The 19,663-nt window shown below is 42.2% G+C and overlaps 1 protein-coding gene across 2 annotated transcripts in view; it reads left to right on the plus strand.

Moving 5' to 3' along the window:
• Window positions 1-19,663, plus strand: part of PTPRF (protein tyrosine phosphatase receptor type F) — a 547,145-nt gene that overhangs the window by 86,096 nt on the left and 441,386 nt on the right. For both annotated transcript variants that reach the window (XM_039323287.1, XM_039323286.1), the window contains exon 2: window positions 12,467-12,551. The gene's annotated coding sequence lies outside the window, so the exon portion shown is untranslated. The remainder of the gene's footprint in view (window positions 1-12,466; window positions 12,552-19,663) is intronic.

A 19,663-nucleotide genomic window follows, 5' to 3' on the forward strand; every position in this document is an offset into this window, starting at 1 on the left:
GCCTGGTAGAAGTGCGAGAAGCAGCTCTTAGGAAAGAAGAGTTTTCACAAAGAAAAGAATATCCTCTTCCAGTTTTTTTTTTTTTCCTCCCCTTTTTGCAGCAGGCAGGGATCCCGGGCAGAGGAATAGAACACCGACGCCTCCCCGCCAGGATCGTCGGAGTGGTGAGAGGATCGCCAGGGCGGTTAGCCAGGGGGGCTCGGGCCGGTCAGTGGATCTTCCGCGGATCCCGCCAAACAGCTGTTTGGCGCGGGGACATTTCCCGGACCACCCGCCGGGCAGCTGAGTGGCACGGAGGCCACTCGGTCCGGCGGAGGAGCTGAGGCGCCGTTCAGCGCCAAACAGCTGAGCGGCGCGGGAAAACAGAGCGCTGATCAGCGGAGCGGCGCGAGAAGCGCAGCGCGCCCAAACCGACCGGCAGAGCCTCAGCGCCGTTTTTTCTCCCCCAGCGGAGAGGCACAGCCCCCTTAAGGACAAAAGAGCCATTCAAGCCGGTTAATTACCCTATTGCTGGCTATTAAAGACCCGCCATTGTTGGAGCCTCGTGGCTCATCCGGCGACTATTGGGAGGCGGGGCTTCCTCCCATTCGCCATTTTAAACGAGCAGTTTAGCCGCCGCTTTTTTCCTTTACATTAAGACACTTGGGCAAGAGGAAGGAAGAGGAATAAAAGATTATAACCTCTATCAGTTCTGAGCGTGGTCTGCTACCACAGCCACAGACCGGGGGAGAGAGAGATATAAACTGTACTTTTGTCTGGACTAGGTGAGGAGGTGAGGAGGAATATTTTTTCTTTTCCTAACTGTTCCTATAGTGACCTTTAGTCACTGCCTTGCAGGATCTTCTGTCCAAAGATTCCTGTCTGTCCGGCCATTGTTTGTATAGGCAGAAGAGGGCACAGCCCCAAGCATCTGCATCTGATCTGCGTATCTCATTCCCCCTTTCCAGGCATTGCCTACTCGGGGTGTCTGGCACAATGGCAGACAATGTCTCGTATTCAGTCACACAGGTCCCTCAATTGTCCCCCCCACAGCAACAACAAACACGCAGATCTTCTGAATCAGAGGTGGGGGGGAAGAAGAAAGCTAAAACAAAGCACCTTTCTCAGAAGGGACAGTCCAAAACGGCTGAGCGAGAGGCTTTGAGGAGACATTTGGCTTTAGAAAGGCAAATTAGCAGAGCACAGAGAACCAATGTCAATGGGACAAATTTGGTTTCCCCTGTCCCAGGGGTGGCACCCAGCACAGAACCTACTGCCGAGGAAGTGCTCAAGACTTGGTCTCCTCCTGGGGAAACTGAACAGTTAGATTCCTCCAATCCCTCCTCACCAGCTTCTTCACCCGACCACACTCCAGCGCCTCACCCCAACGACAAGGCGCAGGAGAACATATGGTCGGCACAATTTCATGCATTCATGCAGGATGCATTCTCCCAGTTCATGGCTTCTAAGGGTCAAGTGGCCTTTCACACACCCCGTAAGGGACGGGCTAGGCCGCCCCCTACCAGCATCTCTGAAACTTCCTCTCAATTGGGAGAGGGTGACTCAGTAGACCTGGACATGTCAGACATGCCCCTCTCGGAGGACGAGGAGACCGCACCTGAGCAGGCGACACGCTCTGGCCTCTTTAACCCAGCGCTCCTAAAATCACTCCTGATAAAGGCAGTTTCCACAGTCAACCTAACATCAGTACAGGATGAGAAGCCCTCAACAAGCAAGGAGGCCAATCCTCTATTTGCCAAAAAGGTTCCACAGGATAAGTCCATCCCATGTGCGGAGGTCTTTATGACCACGCTGGAGGAACAATGGTCCTCACTTGCGAGCCCACCGGCACCTAACAGCGCGGAAAGAAAGCTTTTCAACCTATCTCCCTCCTTCTCTAACATGTTAGAGGTTCCCACTGTAGATACCCCCTTGATCTCATTATTTTCTACCTCCGCGATTCCAGGAGACATGGCGGAGGTCTTGAGACCTGAGGAGAAGAAATTTGAACACTCCCTCCGGCGTTCCCTTATGGCTGCAGCCTGGGCGGCCAGAGCAGCCACCTCATCATCATTCTTCGCGAGGGCCAGTATCATGTGGCTGAGGGAACTGCAAGGCACGGTGCCTCCAGACCAGGTCAGAGTACACCAAACATTGGCCAAGCTCCTCGCGGCCTCTCAATTCGTGTCTGACGCTTCACTGTACGCAACAAAGTATGCGGCAAGGTCCATTGCGGCCACAGTGGCCTCGCGAAGGCTACTGTGGCTCAAAAATTGGAAGACAGACCTGAGGTCCAAATGGCGTCTTTCGACGTCCAAATACAGTGGAGAAGCCCTGTTTGGTTCCATTCTGGACCCACACGTCAGCGAAGGCAGAGACAAGAAAAAAATCCTAGTGCATCCATCAAAGAAGTTAGACAGGAGAGGCAGTCAGGACTTCCGGAGACAGGGCTCCCGCCCAGGAAGCCCCTGGGAATGGAGACAGCCCTTTCGATCAGGGCAATCCTGGGACTGGCCCAGAGGCTCACGATCCTTCTATCCGAGACAGGATCGAACCCAGGATCGCCAAAGCCCGGGAGCCAGAGGCCAGTTCCAGTCCAGACGCCCATATAGGGGAGCGGGAGGCAGATCCTTTAAGCGTACCAAGTGACGCCAAACAGGACACTCCCATCGGGGGTCGGTTAGGAAACTTCATCGAGGTCTGGGAGCAGACCACCACCGACGCCTGGGTCTTGGAAACGATCAGGCATGGCCTGACCTTAGACTTTTGTTCTCCCCCACCAAGCCGGTTCATCAGATGCTCCATCTCCAGAAAGGTACACAAGACGAGGCTGATAACTTCGGCCATAGCTCACCTCCTGTCAATTCAAGCCATAGAGAGGGTACCAAAGGAAGAGGAGGGAAGAGGATTTTATTCCATCCTCTTCGTTATTCCAAAGACATCAGGAGGGTGGAGAGCAATATTGGACCTGAAGGGCCTGAATCATTTCATAAAGTACAGGAAGTTCAAGATGCACTCATTGAAGTCCATCCTAGCCAGCGTCAGGGAAGACGATCTATTATCCTCAATAGATCTCACAGAGGCGTACCTACACATTCCCATCCATCCCAGCTACCGGAAATTCCTCAGATTTACCTACGCGGGCCGGCATTACCAATACAGGGCCTTACCCTTCGGACTATCTTCAGCACCAAGGGTATTTACCAAAATCCTAGCTGTAATAGCAGCCCATCTCAGGCTGATGCCGGTTCGCGTACAGTTTTATCTGGACGACATCTTGATTCAGTCCAGATCTCAGGAACAAGCAAGGGCAGATCTCAAGACCACGATCCGAACCCTACAGGGGCACGGATTCTCGGTCAATCTAAACAAGAGCCACCTCATTCCCTCAAGGAGACTGCAACACCTGGGCGCGGTGATAGACACGTCACAGTGCAGGGTATTCCTTTCCCAGGAGCGACTGATCAGCATATCCAAGCTAATCCACCAAATTCAAAAGATCAGGAGAGTGCCCTTGCTACAACTCTCGAAGCTCCTGGGAAGATGATATCTTGCATGGGCATCATCCCATGGGCAAGGCTCCACTCGAGGGAGTTGCAGTGGTTCCTCCTACCCTACCAGAGGAGGAACCTCAGCACCTCCAGCAGGAGAGTGCCGGTACCAGCACAGGTGATGAAATCACTAAAATGGTGGCTATCCCCCATGACACTCAAGGGGAGCATATTCAGGGAACCGAACAGGGTCACGCTCACGACAGATGCGAGCCTGTTCGGATGGGGAGCCCATCTGGGGACCCAGATAGCACAGGGCCAGTGGGGTCAGAAGGACCTGTCACACAGCATCAACTGGCTAGAGCTCCGGGCCATACACCTGGCCCTCCGTCATTTCTCACACCTAGTAACGAGGAGGCACGTCCTCGTGCTTACAGACAATGTAGCAGCCAAGGCGCATGTAAACAAGGAGGGAGGAACGAAATCAGTGGAACTAATGAAGGAAGCATTGGCTCTGTCTCGGTGGGCAGAAGCCAATGTGAGTTCCATCAGAGCGGAACACATCTCAGGGGAGACAAACACCCAGGCAGACTCCCTGAGCAGAGCCAAGGTGGACCAGTCGGAATGGCGTCTGGACCCGGCTCTCTTCGAGGAGATCTCCCGGAGGTTCGGACAACCGCACCTAGATCTATTTGCCAACCACAAGAACACACAGCTCCCCAGGTTCTTCTCCAGATTCCCGTCCCCGGGATCGGAGGGAACGGATGCTCTCAGGTGCCGGTGGCCGGCGCAACTCCTGTACGCCTTCCCACCACTGCCATTAATACCGGCAACCATACGCAAGATGATCCTGGAGGGCGCAGAAATGGTCTGCATTGCCCCTCACTGGCCACGGCGCCCGTGGTTTGCCGACCTCGTGGACCTTTCGATATCACCTCCGTGGAGGATCCCCCCGGACAAGGTAAAACTCAGTCAGGGCAAGCTTGTACACCCAGATCCCCAGTGGCTACAACTAGCCGCTTGGCATTTGAGCGGCAAAGCTTAACTAAACAATCTTATTCTGCAGGGGTGATATCGATCATACTGGCATCACGAAGAGCGTCCACTAATAGGATTTATGACGCTACGTGGAAGGGATTTTGTAGGTGGTGCGCTTCGCTTCACCTAGACCCGACCGCAGTATCTATTCCCAATATCCTAGATTACCTACTGGAGGGTCTTAATAAGGGCCTGTCAGTCAATACTATCCGCAGACAGATATCGGCCCTCTCAACTGTACTCTCCTGCGACAACTTAACTTCCCTAGCACAGCATCCAGCTATTAATGCCTTTTTAAAAGGGGCATCTAACACAAAGCCCCCAGTCATACACAGGTACCCGTCCTGGAACCTGCCTAAGGTCCTTCTAGCCTTGACATCAGCACCCTTCGAACCTCTTGAAACATGCTCACTCCATCACCTATCACTGAAGGTAGCTTTCCTTGTGGCAATTACTTCAGCAAGAAGAATCTCAGAACTAGCAGCACTGTCAGTAAGGAAGGATCTGTGTACCTTTTTCAAAGACAGGGTCGTTCTTAGACCAGACCCGACCTTCATTCCGAAGGTAAATAGCATCTTTCACAGATCTCAGGAACTTTCGCTTCCTGATTTCTGTCCAAGACCCAAACATAGACTAGAACACAGATGGCACAAGCTGGACGTGCGGAGAGCGCTGTGTTTCTACGTGAAACGCACCTCGGCTTTCCGAAAGACTGAAGCATTATTTGTGTCCTTTCAACCAGCAACTATGGGAAAGAAGGTATCTCCTTCCACCATAGGCAGGTGGATCAGAGCCTGCATAGCGCAGGCCTACGTCTCACAGGATTTGCCAGCACCCACTCAGGTGACTGCTCACTCAACTCGGAGCGCAGCTACATCTGCGGCGTGGCTAACGCAAGCTCCGGTGGAAGAGATTTGCAGGGCCGCAACCTGGTCCTCACCTTCGGTTTTTATTCGACATTACCGTTTAGACTCCCTAGCAGCAGCAGACGCGGCTTTTGGCAGAAGAGTTCTTCAACAAGTCGTATCTGCTCAGAGTTCGGTAGCCTAGACATTCCCTCCCAGGGGGACATGAGGGCTTTGGTATGTCCCATCCATTTGGACTCTACAGCCATCCTGCTGGAGAAGGGGCGTTGTCTTACCTGAACGCCTTTTCTCAGCAGGATGATGTAGAGTCCAAGCCCACCCAGAGGATAGGTCTAGGCAGGGATATAATAAAGATATAATAAAGAGCTGCAAGGTTAATTCCAACAAAGTTTCTCGCCTAAGTCAAAACTGGGGTCACGCCCAAAGGAAGGGGTGTGGCCGAAGTTTTTACCCAGTCTGCCAGGCAGGAAGGCCGTCATAGAACCCATCCATTTGGACTCTACATCATCCTGCTGAGAAAAGGCGTTCAGGTAAGACAACGCCCCTTCCTCCCTCCCCAAAATGTCCTGATGGCTAACACAGATTTCTGAACATTTACTGAAATGATTCATTCACAATAAATGCCAGTTCTGTTCTACTGAAAATCATTTTGCTTTAGTAAATTCCAAAAATAAAGACACATAAAAACTATATAGATAAGTTAATTTAATTTAATTTAATTATGAGTCATCAGCACTACAGACTGGAAGACCTGCAATGTAGAATTATAAATGCAGAAATGTTGATCTTTAACATTTTGAATGTTTATTTGTTACTGCATTTTATATAGTGACTTTCATAATATTCTATCATTATCATAAATTACTTAGGTAGTATCTATATATTTCAGAATTTATGGTGCTGATGCTCTTTTCCATTACGTTGTCATTGATTCTGTATTCTTGTTTTTCAGTGCTAAATTTTATGATAGTAAAATTTTATGATGGTATTTTAAAAGAGTATAGAAAGGATAATTTATGGAAGCTAGTAGAATATTCTACTAAACTCTGTTTTCATATGACAGCACAGTTACATTTATTGTAATTACCTGAAATTGCATTTCAATTTTTGAGTTGGGTTTCTACCAACAGTTTTGTAACTTTTTAAAAAAATCTCAGTTTGGTCCTCAGTGTGCTGGTAATTTTTATTGGATTTTTTGGGGGGAGGGTAGAGATATTAAAGGCAGGAATGGACAATATTGATGGGTGTTTTGGCTTAAAAAAATCTAAAAGGCTAAAAATAAAAAGAGACAATGGATGCTAACTATGAAATATTTAAGCTTGTAGCTTGATGCATAATCTTAACATTTCCATTTATCAGTCCAATTAAGAACTGATGTTAGTAATCTATTACAATATATTATAATGAGAATTGAAGGCTATATTTGGTGTGTCAATATTTTAATCTAAAGCATTCAGCATCTATCAGCATAATACTCTTCCTTTATCACCTCATTGAATTTTCTAGAGGAATGTTGATAGAATTTGCACAGCAACATTTAATCTCCTTTGTCAAATTATGAAGTTACTGATTTCAAACTATAGGTTAGCTTCACATAGTTCTTTGCATCTTCACATTTTTCATAGGGATTCTCTTGTTATTTTGTGCTAGAATTGCCAATTAGGAATAGATGTCTTGAAGGGGGGACGGAGAAATGCAACAAATATATTCTCTCTGCAGCTTCATTTTAAACAGTTATTTTTTTAACCCACAGTAATTAAATAGTGGCTAAAACTGGTAGATTAAAGCATAAGAACATCTCACAGGTTGTTTGTAGATTTGGGGAAAAGAGTAGAGTAGCCTAAAAACATTGATTTCAAGGATGAAATCATGTTTTTTGAAATCCATTATTCTTTTAGTTGCATTTAATTTTAGTATCATATGTTGCTTCCTTGTAATCACAAATACATGCATGTGATCTTCTCCAGCATGATGAGTGGAGAATCCACGAATGGGTTAGCTTTGTCTTCTCCCCATAGAGACTAAGTCAGCCAATTTGCCACGCCTTTCTCCCTGGACCAGGAACCCAGTCACGACTTAGTCTTTCACCCAAGAGGACACATTTGCTTGGCTCTAGGCTTCAAGTCGCCGTGATCAAGTCGTATTTACCTTATTTCTGTTATTTCCCATTAAAAGTGAAAAGGAAGGAAGTGAACAGCTGTTCATTCGCTGCGGTGCCTAGCCGCTCGGATTCCAGGGATCCAGCAGGCTTCAGCTGAAGCCTTAACTTGGCCACCCGGCAGGCTAAACAAAGACCAGTCACCATTTTTGGCCACCGCGTGGGTCACATCAGCATGGGGAGGGAGGAATCTTCCCCCTGTGAGGATAGCAAATCAGATTACTGCCTTGCCATCGCCAACCCAGCGGATCACCTTTTAACAGGCAACAGTAGCCAATTCCCAACAAGAGGGGTAGCTAAAAGGACACTTGTGGCTGCCATTTTTTCGAGCTGCGAAGTTCAAAAAGCCGGATTGCCAGCTCCCTTTGGGAGACCGAACAAGCTGGGCATCAGTTTTTCCATTGGTTCGCATCGGCAGCAAGCCGAACTTTGCAACAACCGGCACATCGATTAATCTCATTTCCCTTAAAATTGCGGAATCCGGGAAAGCTTACGAGCCAGAAAATCACTGGCCGGGGGGAAGCATGCTGCCCCCTCAACAGCACGATTACAGAAATAATCTCATTCCCAGTATCACCTGAGCCACTGAGAATACGGTCCAATTTCCTGGATTATTGTGCATTTCTCACATTTTAAGAAAAAAAAACAAAGGAGAGAAAAGGAAGGAGTGCACGATTACAGAAAGAATCTGAGCTGTCTGTCCAACATATTGTGTGTGGATCGTATCATTAATTTGATCTCGCCGTTACTAACAAGGTAACAGCGCGTTGGCCACTAAGTAGAGCACAGAGATGTGGCTGTACCATTAATTTGGGCTTGCCGCTTTGACCTGGTCTCAGTTATTACAGCATTCTGTACTGCTAATTCCACCAAGTCGCTCTGCAGCCAAGGCTGATCTATTACCAGGTTCCATCACTACGAGATCCCTCTCAGTCACAATGCTGAGATATCTCTTGTGGCAATGGCAGACACCAACGTTGCTCAAGCAGCACAGGATACTTCCATCAGTCCCCCTGGACGTAATAGGTCAAGATCATCCAATCAGGAAACAGCGGGAAGGATCAAGGCCAAAGCAATCTTGGCAAAAGATCCTCTAAGACCGCTGACGAGGCAAAACGAAGACACCAGGCTCTAGAGAAACAATTCTCCAGCGCTGAAAAGAGACAAAACACAGCAGGATATGGACTGGCTTCTTCTGCTTACACAGAGGCAGAGATATTTGGCCCTCTACAGGCTACTCAGGAACCTCTGGAAGCAGAGGCTGACACAGAACAGGTGGAAGATCCCCCCTAAGTGAAAGGCCTGAAACTCAGAGGCACCCTTTACACACACAGCGGAGGGACTTCGCCCCTCAGATAGTCAGGGAGCCTTATCATCTGAACACTTGCAGGCCCTGATATCTCAGGCCGTTGCACAGGGCATAGCTTCCATAATGCATCATAGGCCCAGGGCTGAATCTGTAGTATCAAGGGGTCGATCCTGTCTTTCCCAAGAGGAAGCTATGGCATACCAGGGATCGATTTCTCCATCTCAATCCTCTAGAAGCAGGAGGTCCTCACTGGGGACTATGAACAAACGGACTAGGGTTTGTCAGAGGATGAAGACATATCCCTGGACCCTCCACTGTTCATAGGCCTCTTCAATCTGACCCTCTTCAAATCCTGCTCCACAAAGCCAGCAGCACGGCAAAGATTAAGCGGGTAAGGATCCCTCAGGAGAGACCCTCTACAGGCCAGGACACTAATAGCATGGTGTTCTCTGAACCCACTTTCACACAGTAATATATTCCCTGCTCCCCTCTCTTTTTCAATACAATTCAGAAAAATTGGGGAGCACCAGGCTCCTTCCTCTCAATGGGGGAGACAGACAAGAAGCTGTTCAATATAGATTCTGCCTTATCAGAGGTGATAGAGGTTCCGGTAGTATATGAATCCCTAGCATCATTGTTCTCACCATCCACAATACCTGGGGATGCAGCGGAGGCCTTGAGGTCAGAGGACAAGAAGGCGGAACTTACCTTCCGCAGAACCCATCAGGCCTCAGCATGGGTGATAAGGGCAGCCATCTCTAACTTCTTCTTTGCCAGAACCTCACTGCTTTTGCTGCGCCAACTCCAGGCCAGGGTTTCCCCAGAAGAGGAAAGAATGCACTATGACTTAAGGAGGCTAGTAGCCGCAACAGAATTCATGGTGGAATCATCATTACACGCCGCCAATTATTTTGCCAGAGTAATAGCATCCAGTATCACAGCCCGCAGATTACTGTGGCTCAGGCAATGGCGAGCTGACATCAAGGCAAAGTGGCGGTTAGCAGCTGCACCGTACAAAGGTGGCCTACTTTTCAGTGAGGTCCTGAACCCTTATTTAATAGAAAATAAGGACAAACGCAAGATCATGGCTCACCTTTCAAGGAAGGTCAATAGGAGAACCCCTACCTACGCTCGCTGACAGCCCTTCCAATCCGAAGCAGGCTTGGAGCTTCCTTCGTTTTCCTGACCCTTTCAGCCCAGGTCAGACCGCCAGGTCGATAGGTCCGGCAACAGGGCAGATACAGACAGCAATTCCAGTCGAAGCGGCCCTTTTGAGGAGCGGGGGGCCATCCCTTTTGTAAGTCCAAGTGACGGGGAGATCTCCCCCATTGGTGGCAGGCTGGCCCTTTTCGCACACAGATGGCAAGCTGCCACCATGGACCTTTGGGTCCTAAACACTGTCAGATTCGGCCTTTCTCTGGAATTCACCTCCAAACCCCCGAGTCACTTTGTACCTTGCCCATCATCTAAGGATCCGATCAAAAGAGGCCTCATCAAGGAGGTCATTCAACACCTCCTGGAAATCTGGGCCATAGAACTGGTACCAATGGGGGAAAAAGGGACGGGGATTCTATTCCATCCTCTTCATAGTTCCAAAGAACTCAAGGAGATGGAGGGCAATCCTAGACCTAAAGAGTCTGAACAATTATCTGGCATACAGAAGATTCAAAATGCAGACGCTCCAATCTATATTGGCCGGCATCCGAAGGGGGGATCATGTTTTTTGAAATTCATTACTCTTTTAGTTGTATTTAATTTTAGTATCATATGTTGCTTCCTTGTAATCACAAATACATGCACATGATCATTTGTGTTAGTTTTTAACCTTGTTCATATAGCCCGATTACATTTGATAAATCACTTAAATAGAATAACCGAATAAAGCAATATGAAGGCATATTTAAAGTGGCCAGCATTTTAGTTACACTATTTTGTATATGATTGCTTTCATCTTCTGTTGTAGCAGCCCAGGAAACTAATATTTACTTATATGACATAAATAGTATTTTGAACAAAAGTTTATCGTGACTATTTTTTTAAGATAAAAGAATTAATTAAACTAAAACTGAAGGATAACACTATTTTTATGATCTTTTAACCAGACTATAAAAATTGGGAATTGGCCATAGATTGCAGGCATCTTTCCCCCTTTTTTCTTTCTTTGGTTCCACTTTTCAGGAAGAGTTGTTATAACATGTCTTTTTGGTAGTGCTCTTGCGTTATTTTGGCCTGCACTAATTTTCATTAATAACAGTGAAGTTCAGCTATGATTTCATAAAACAAGGGAATCTTGTTCTTTCATATAGTTACAAAAAGTCATTGGTAATTATTTGGCTGAAGAAGATGCTGAAATGTTCTCCTTTCACCAACACTACACTTCCTTCAAATTAATCAATAGATGGTATCTGTTTTAACCATATGATGATAGCCATATTAACAGTGCTAAAGAAAATGCAGTAAAGTCAGGAGAGGATTTAGTTTCCAATATTGATCCAAAAATATTACATCAGCCATAATGAGAGATTTGAGATGTTAATTTAAAACATGGTTTTAGCAGAGCATGGATGAAACTCCTCTCCCATGCTTTCCTCTTAATTAATTGCAAGGAGGATATTAGAAGTATTTGTTTCAATTATATTTTATAGCTGACTTGGGAACCATAGTTAGAAATGTAGCTCTTAAATCATGATTTGTGAGAATTTTATTTTGGTTTAAAATAATAAAATATTAGAATATTTTTGGGAGAAAGTAGTAATGCATTAAGTTAGACCCAGAGCAAGGAACATTTTTAATGTGCACCCTGATGTTTAAATATAATTTTAATCTATATGTAAAAGTTAATGCTCATGCATTTTAACAACTCTTAGAGTTGAAAAATATGAAGGCATGAAACATGCACTGGTATTATACTATTTCCTTCTAAAGGAAGTGTTGCTTTCAACTCCTAAACCAGCATTTTACCACAGAACAAAATAGATGGTTCTCAAGTATCATATAAAGTATATGGTCACTGAAATTTCAGTATTGTACTAGACAGTCTGTAGAAAAATAGTTTTGATGTTTCTTAAATATTTCAATCAGTATCAAAAATATATGCTTTAGTCTGAAAATATAACATCTTTGAACTCGAATCATATGCAGGAGAATTGAATAAATCTAGATAAGATCATCAGTGATTCTTGCTATTATTTCTGGATCTCATTTTCTTCAGAGACAACAAATATAGGAAGTAATTGATTAGAGTCCCTGTTGATGCAGATTCAGGACTACAAATCTAGATAACAGTTGTTTTTGCTGAAATTAATGTGCTATTTTTTCTAAGTTCTATCATAATTTCTGCAAAGATTTCATATTCATACACAAACACATATTATAAATAAAATCTGACTAAAATAATGTTATAAACCCTAAAATACTGTGGTGAAGAGAATCTTATTTACTCTGAACCCCAAATGATAACAAATTATATTTTATTTTGGTGGGAATTCATTTCAGAGAGGTGTACGAAGGGTAACCATAGAGGGAGAATTGGGAGCAAATGATAGAATGTGCATAGGATGGAAGTGATATTGTTCATTCTATTTGACATACATACTGAGATCTTTTTCTGTTTTGTATTTTATAGGGTACCACTTGAATGGGCTGATCAGCGTGAAAGGGACCTAGAACTTTTGCTTGTAAAGGGGTGTGAGGAGTTTTGCTGCACACAGGTGAGTATAAATTTATGATAGGCAGACAAACATGTTTTTGACATGGTGTTAATTAAAGATATCTTTGTATATAAACTATTCTCAGGTATTCTTAATTTTTTTTAAGTAAATGATGTACAGTTCTCAAGAAGCAAAAATAAGCAAGCATGGAAAAATTGCAACAATAAACAAATTAGCGATTAAGTCATACTGCAGCTTCTTCCATTTTGGTTTAATCTTCAATTTAACCATTGACAATTGTAAACTCTGGTTTCTGGCTTATAATAGGTAGAAGAAGGCACAATAGTTTAATGTATTATTTTTAAAAATACTTGACTTAATATAAAATATGTATTAAGGAAACACAGAATGAAAAGTTTTGAATTGTAATAAGAATTTTTTCCAGTTAATATAGCAAATAAAAACAAAGTGAGAGAGCCTTTGTCTCTGATATATATCAAGAATTGTTCTATTGTTTTATAAGAAGGAGATAGCTTCTTATTGGAAAAAACAACTCTGTACTGGTAGAAGAGAAGGTTTACTCTGTGTCAGTGATGGTGAACCTTTTAGAGACCAAGTGCCCAAACTGCAACCCAAAACCCACTTATGTATTGTCGGGTGCCGGGTGGGCGTGGCCCATTGGGTGGGTGTGACTAATTGGGTGGGCATGGCCTTGATGGTAACGGCAGACTGGGCGGGACTAAAAAGTTCAATCAATCAGTTCTAATTTTGCGAGATTTCTTTTCCCTGTGAGAAGTTGAAATTGATTGATTGATTGAACCTTTTTTTTTTGCACACGGCGGCGGAGACCTAAAGTGAAAAGGTTTTTTTTTTTAATTGAACATTTTTAAAATTTTACAAAATAAGAAAAAACAACCCACCCCAACCCTCCCACTCCCTCCCTCAACTTTCCCAGAGCTGAATATAGGCTTAATTAAATTTTTTTGAATTCTTAAAAAAAAAATATAAACCATAGATAAGTCTAAATACGTTACTTAAACTACTAATAGAATAATTAACAATAATATATATATATATATATATATATATATATATATATATATATATATATAAAAGACATAAATATTAAAAAAAAGAAAATACTTAAAAAAAGAAGAATAAAGAGAAAGAAAGAAGAAAATAAATATAAGAAAGTAAAATAATAATAAAACATATAAAAAGAAAGAAATAATACAATCTATAAAATATTAAAATTTGTATATAAATTATTGATAAACTAAGTAATATTTTTTTATATCCAACTTATGTTGTATAAAATCTATCCATTTTTCCCATACCACAAAAAACTTCTCTTGCGATTGATCCTTTAAAAAAGCCGAAATCTTTGCCATTTCCGCCAGATAGGATACTTTAAAAAACCACTCTTGCAAAGTAGGCAAAGATTCCTTCTTCCAGTATTGCCCTACTAACAACCTTGCGGCTGTAATTAAATTTAACATCAATATAACCTCCTTAGTATCACAATCGGTAACAATACCTAACAAAAACAATTGTGGGGTAAATTTTACCCTCCTTCTAAAAATTCTTTGAATATTCCACCATATCTTAATCCAAAAGGCTTTTATATTTTTACACGACCACCAAATATGGTAATAAGTAGCATCCAAACAACCACATCTCCAACATTTGGGCTGTAAGTCAGGATACATACGAGACATTTTTTGTGGATCAAGGTGCCATCTATAAAACATTTTATAAAAATTCTCCCTTAAGTTCTGGGATTGTGTAAATTTAACATTTCTCACCCAGATAATTTCCCAGGTATCTAGTAGAACTGGTTCACCAAAATTTTGTGCCCATTTAATCATACATTCTTTAATTAATTCTGGTTCTGAGTCCAATTCTACTAGCAACCCATAAATTCTCTTAATATGAGTTCGTCTTTGATCTTTTACTTGTTTAACAAAATTTTCATCTTCTCTAAGCAAGCCCACATTACGATCTATCTTCCATCTGTCCGCTATTTGTCTATACTGAAACCATGAATATATAATATTTTCTTGTGCTAAATTTCCAAAGATTTTAACTGCCAAATTTTACCATCCCATCTAAGCAATTGTGCATAAGAAACACTATCCATCTTAACTCCTCTCCTTATCCCCTCTATCGCATGCCAAGGTATAGCCCATAATGGTATTTTAGAATCACTTCTGTAATATTTCCTCCAAACCCGAAGTAAAGAAATCCTTATAATATGGGATTTAAAAACCCGGTCAACTTTTTTATTAAAAATTAATTAGGCATGCTATCCAAAAAGTAAATCCCAACCCTCCAAGAGGAGTATTTCTACATTTGTTAAATTAACCCAATCACTAATTAATGTTAAGGCCACAGCATCATAATACAATTTCAAATTCGGTACCTTGAGTCCACCTCTCTCACGAATATCTTGTATAAATTTAAGCTTTACTCTTGGTTTTTTCCCCGCCCAGATAAATTTATTGATACCTTTCTGCCATTCATTTAAATCAGTGCTTCTCAACGTTTGTGTGACGGCAACCCCCGTCACACAAACGTTCTGCGCATGCGCTGGGCCGCGCGCATGGGGGCGGGGCCCCCACACGCGGCGCGCATGCGTGCCGCCGCCCCATGCGCAACACGCATGCGCAACGCGCCCCACGCGTGGTGCGTGTGCACTGCGGCGCCCCATGCACAGCGCGCATGCGCGGCACGCGTGCGCGGCGGCGCCCCCATGCACAGCGCGCATGCGCGGCGGCAGCCCCATGCGCGGCGCGCGTGCACGGCACCACGAAAATTGGCGGATCGCCGCCTTTGGCAACCCCTGAAAAATGGGCGATCGACCCCAAATGGGGTCGCGACCCATAGGTTGAGAACCGCTGATTTAAATTGACCTCATTCTTTAAGATAGGTATCATTTGAAATAAGAAAAGGAATTTAGGCAGGACATTCATTTTAATCGCCGCAATTCTTCCCAAAAGAGATAATTGCAACTTCTCCCAATTTTTCAAGTCTCTTTGTATCCTGACCCACAACCTTTCATAATTATTTTTATACAATTTTACATTAGAGACAGATAAAGTAACCCCCAGATATTTTACCTTATCAACAACCTCAAAATCTGTCAGATTAACCAAAATCTGCTTATCCATATTAGTCATATTTTTGGGTAATATTTTAGTCTTATTGTTATTAATTTTAAAACCCGAAACCCGTCCATATTGATATATCAATTGTAATAACTCTATTACGGAGTGAGTAGGTTGGGACAGGGTAACCACCAAGTCATCTGCAAAAGCTCTTAGTTTGTATTCTTTTTTGTTAAATTCTATTCCTTTTATTTGCTGTGATTCTCGAATTTTAATCAACAATATTTCCAAAGTTAAAACAAACAGCAAAGGTGACAATGGACATCCCTGTCTAGTCCCCTTTTCTATTATAAAAATCTCTGACAAGCCCCCATTAACTATAAGTTGTGCCGTTTGTTTTTGATAAACAGCACCAAGAGCTTGTGAAATTTTTTCTCCAAAGTTCATTTTATCGATTAGTCTTAACATAAATTGCCAATTCAATTGGTCAAAAGCTTTCTCAGCATCTAAAAATATCAATCCTGCAGAGACTTGATTATTTTTATCTAGATATTCTAATAAGTTAATAATTTGTCTGACATTATTCTTCATATACCTTCCAGTTATAAAACCCGTTTGATCCTTATGTATAATCTGACACAAAACCTCATAAGCCTATTAGCTAATATTTTTGCAAAAATCTTATAATCTACATTTAAAAGAGATATAGGTCTATAATTCTTTGGTAGAGTAAGATCTTGATCTTCTTTTGGAATTAAAGATATAAAGGCTCTGCCCCATGACGGGGGGAATCTCTAAACCCTGTAATATATTATTAAAAAGCTGTCTTAAAGGTTGAATCATCTCTTGTACCAAAGTTTTATAATAAATAGATGTCAAACCATCCGTACCCAGTGCTTTACCTAATTTTAGTTCTTTAATCACTATCTCAATTTCCTCACTAGTAATTGGACTATTAATTTCTTGTTTCTGATCTTCTGTTAATTTAGGGAAGTTGGCTTCATTTAAATAATTATCTATATCTGAGACCTGTATTTTAGTACTCTTATATAATTTTTGATAATAATCTAAAAAAGATTTCTTAATCAACTCCTTCTGATATACCAATTTACCATTATGATTTATTTTATCTATAATTCTCTGTCTCTGTTGCTTTCTAAGTTGGTAGGCCAACCATCTCCCTGGTTTATTAGCATTACAAAATGTATTTTGTCTCATATACAGTAAGTTAGTTGCAGTTTGATCAGCCATCAACATATTAAATTGTGATATAAGCAATTTTATAGATTCTTTAACCTTTTCATCTGTAGGATTTGAAATCAAAATTTTTTCTTTTAATTTAATCTTGTCTTCCAAATCCTTATGTTTCTGAATCTGCTTTTGTCTGTGAGTATTATTCATTTGTATCAAGATCCCACGCATGAAGGCTTTACCTGCATCCCATACCATTGACATTGATGTTCCCTTATGCATATTTAAAACAAAATAATCCTTTAAATGCTCCTTTAATTTTTGAACATTCTTTTCTTGTCTAAATAAGTTCTCATTAATCCTCCACGATCTCCTTTCCTCTTTTTCATCCACCAACTCCATCCAAACTGGACTGTGGTCTGTCAAAATCCTAGGAAAAATCTTAACATTCTTTACCCTAAAATATAAATCAGTTGTAATCAAGAAAAAATCAATTCTTGAAAAGGATTGGTGTCTGTCTGAAAAGAAAGTAAAGTCTCTCTCCTCCTGATTGCGTTCCCGCCAGTAGTCTCTCAGCTCCCAGTCCTCTTTCAAATCAAAAAAGGCTTTAGGTAGTTTAGCCTGTTTAAAAAAAGTAGAAGATCCTTTTTTGTCTCTTTGTATATCTAACACACCATTCCAATCACCCATTAATATCACAGATCTATAATCCAACAAAGTTAATTTCTGATGTAACAATCTGTAAAATTGTTCCTGTTGTTGGTTTGATGCATACAACCCCACTATAAGTATTTTCTTCCCATATAAACCAACCTCAGTCATAACATATCTCCCTTGAAGATCAGATTCTACCAAACAGGCTGATAAATTTTGCTTAACATAAATGACTACTCCCCCTTTTTTCCCAGGAGCAGAAGATACAAAATGAGATCCCAAACGAGCATTGGCTAAATGTTTTTGGTCTTTAGATAAAATATGTGTTTCCTGCAAACAAATAATATCATTATTATGTTGCTTTAAGTAATGAAAGATTTTCTTTCTCTTTTGGGGGGAATTAAGGCCATTAGCATTCCAGGTCAGGAGCTTTACCATCTCCCTTAACCAAGAGCCTGGAGAAGACTGCTTGAAGATCTGCCATAGAAGAATGTGCTGCAGAACTCTTGGGTCTTGCTCCTCCCACCGGCAACAAATTGGCTGTATAAAGCGAAAAGGTTTTATAAAACCCAGCTGAAGACCTAGAACTGGGGCGACAGTTTGTGTGCCCACAGAGAGGGCTCTGCGTGCCATCTGTGGCACGGGTACTATAGGTTCGCCACTACGGCTCTATGTAGTTGGATTCTAAACTTAAAGTGGATAATTTTTCTTTCCAGGCATCTCCTGAAAATTTCTCAATGGATGTAATTTGTAAGCAGGCCAGTTGGGGAATATATGTATTCGTTTTTAACAATACATTTAGGATAGATTAAAACATTGTTCAAAAGAAAGAAGTGGAAAGGATTTTTAAAAAGTACATAAGATGTTAAAAAGCAAAAGCACACAGATTAGTATTAGCAATGAGGAGAAAAAATGAAATTAAAATTTCCAAGAACTCTTTAATCAGGCAAGATGGTAAAAATAATCCAAGAAAAATGAAGACTGAAAAGAATAAGTAATTGATATTTTAGTCATGTCTATACTGTAAGTTTGAGGATAATCTAAGACTCTTAAATCACCTAGAACTAAGGAGAAACTTCCTAACAATGAGAACAATTAATCAGTGGAACAACCTGCCTCCAGAAGTGGTGAATGCTCCAACACTGGAAGTTTTTAAGAAGAGACTGGACAGCCATTTGTCCGAAATGGTGTATGGTTTCCTGCCTGAGCAGGGAGTTGGACTAGATGACCTCCAAGGTCCCTTCCAACTTTACTACTATTACTATATTATTATATATTATTATTATATCAGATATAGCAAAGAATCTTCCAAAGATTGTTGAGTAGAATAAACAAGCAAATAATTATTGGCTATCTCTTTCTGGAAATATAAACTAAACAATTAAAAATCAAGCTTTGTCCATCCCTTTGTTCCCTCCCAAGTTGGTAATCAGGGAGAAATGCAATGTCTACTCTTGAGCATAAGAGTATGTGTTTTTGCAGGATGTTTTTTATTTTGGGAGAACTTGGATGGATTTTTGAAGATTTTGCTTCCAGTGATTTTGGACTGTTCTGATTGTAGTGGTAGATTTGGAACAGTGCAGAGTGACAATGTGAAGGAAATATGTCACTAGTGTCTCAGTGTTGCAAAATACAGGCCCTTGTGTATGTGTCTTGGCCACATAGTATGTTTCTCTCCATGTCTGGGAGGAAAGCTCTCATTTGTCCTAGTTGGTCATAGAAGACCAGCTGTTTCGGGCTGCATAACCAATTGGGAGGTGATGTGGCAGCTGGGTAGTTGCTTCTCTAGTGAGCAGAGACTCTTTGAGGTCAAGGTGAGGAACTGGACAGCGGGAACCAGATTGGGAAGGCTGCGAGTATTGGATTCATCTGAAACTTGCAGCTGCCTGAGTGTTGATTTCCTAAATATGGATTATGATCTCTGCTTCCTTTCATGACTTCAAGGATACTTTTTATTTGACTGGTTTTGATGCTTACTTGCAGGATGGTTTCTGGAATTGGTTATGTGATTGATTACTGAAGGTTTAAAATCTTGGATTGCTTTTGTATTGGGGATATGAATATGAGAGTTTAGTATATTATCAGCAGCTAATCCCATTGGATTTGGAGTACTACCGGTAAAAGGAATATGTTGAATGAGTTGGGTGGGAAGGGTTATATGGGCAGCCTGCAAGAGAACATTATTACTTTGCATCTACTGAACTCGCTATGTCCAACCTG

This window comes from Crotalus tigris, unplaced genomic scaffold, assembly GCF_016545835.1.
Source record: "Crotalus tigris isolate CLP2741 ecotype Arizona unplaced genomic scaffold, ASM1654583v1 scf7180000024167.7108832, whole genome shotgun sequence".
Taxonomy (NCBI): domain Eukaryota; kingdom Metazoa; phylum Chordata; class Lepidosauria; order Squamata; family Viperidae; genus Crotalus; species Crotalus tigris.